General features: G+C 36.5%; 1 long non-coding RNA gene across 1 annotated transcript; it reads right to left on the bottom strand.

Annotated features, from left to right (window-relative positions):
• Positions 1 to 16: 16 nt before the first annotated feature.
• LOC106724284 lies at positions 17 to 1,335 on the bottom strand. Its single transcript, XR_001360037.1, has 3 exons — positions 838 to 1,335; positions 425 to 502; positions 17 to 293 (listed from the first exon to the last, which is right to left on the bottom strand). It is a non-coding gene; the product is annotated as an uncharacterized LOC106724284 (long non-coding RNA).
• Between the last annotated feature and the right edge of the window lie 212 nt (positions 1,336 to 1,547).

The raw sequence follows: 1,547 nt of genomic DNA, 5'->3' as shown, positions 1-1,547 counted from the left end.
ATCAGCCCTGTAACTTATCAATATGCTCATGTTACAGAGTAGGAAACAGAAAGACGAGGAAGTTTATAACTTGCCAAAATGCACACAGGTAAAAAGTGGCAAGCCTGGGTTTACCCGAAGGCATTCTGACTCCAGCCCCTTAACTACCAAGGAAGAATTTTGTTATCAGAGCCTTCATCTTCCTTAACTTCTCACAAATGGTGGAGCAGTGTTTTTTTTTTTAATGTTCTGTATTCAATAAAGATGTTATTCCCGCGAGTTTAGTGGCCGTATATAAACAACCTCAAGCTCACCTAATTGGCAGTGAAAAAAGAAATGCAAAAGTGTCAAGGAAAATAAAGCGAGCAACTTTATATATGACAAGTACATACCTACAAATACCACTTTGGATATTATTTCACAGTGACTAAAAGTACGAACTTACACAGTCTGCAGCATTAATGTCCACGCCAGCATCAAGGAGCATTCGGACAAGAGTCTCATTCTGCTTTGTCTTGGAGACCTGTGACAAATGGCAAGTACAAGAAGTTTGTTTACAAACTTTTCCTTTGTCTTATGTCTGGATTATTTCAATTAATAGGCTTCATTTTAATCTCAATACCCCCTATGTGCCCATGTACTATTGATTGATTGATTGATTTGGCTACCTTCCCTCTTGCTTTATTCTTTAATCACAGCATCGTATGTATGTTGGAAATGTCACTTACAGAATACAAGCCAAGAGCTTATTCTGTTACTATTCCTTTACCTCTCACTGGCCCAGCAAACCTTGATGGGTCATGCTACTGATCTCCTACTCTTTGCTCTCCTACCCTTTGCTCTCACAAGTGTACTCACCATGAGGAAATATCCAATGAGCAGGACAGGCATTAGGAGGATAATGAGTAGATAATCAAAGAAGGTAAATTTTTTCTTCACGGCATAATGCAAGCAGGTTCTCTCTTTCTAAAAATTAAGAAAAAAACCTCTTCATGAATAAATATTTCACTTCAAATTTCCTGTTTTCAGATTACCCTATCAAAAATTAGCTTGTGCATTTCGTTCTTATGGTATCTAGGCCAACTTTTTTCTGTTGAGTATATCTGATGAATAAACCGAGGTTTCCATTGATTAAAACATTGGACAGAGTACAGTCTAAAGAAGAAGCTGGGGGAGGGCCATAGAAAGAGAACAGGTGAAATGTACATTTTATAAATCATCAAAATACGAATTTTCATACTCATTTTAGTTTTTTGGAGAAAATACATTCAGATATAAACATAAGACTAAATTCAATATGGAAATCCTAATCACCAATAGTAAACATATAGTGATTCATTCTGTGGTTTGTTAATGAACAAATCTTAACCACATGGCAATTTTTCTGTTTCTACATGCATACAAGGCAGTGCGAGAAGAAAGGAAATAACTCGATTTAATTCTTCAAGTAAATAAATATTATCAGGTGATAAACGTAAGTTTCTAGGGATTGTGAGGAATGTACAGCCTCGGGCCTCATAATCAACCAAGGAAGATAGAAACATGGCCACATCAGTACAATGCAGAAC

This window comes from Myotis brandtii, unplaced genomic scaffold (genome assembly GCF_000412655.1).
Source record: "Myotis brandtii unplaced genomic scaffold, ASM41265v1 C42641048, whole genome shotgun sequence".
NCBI classification, from domain to species: domain Eukaryota; kingdom Metazoa; phylum Chordata; class Mammalia; order Chiroptera; family Vespertilionidae; genus Myotis; species Myotis brandtii.
Note: the sequence above shows the minus strand (reverse complement) of the source record. Positions and strands in the feature narration are given on the sequence as shown.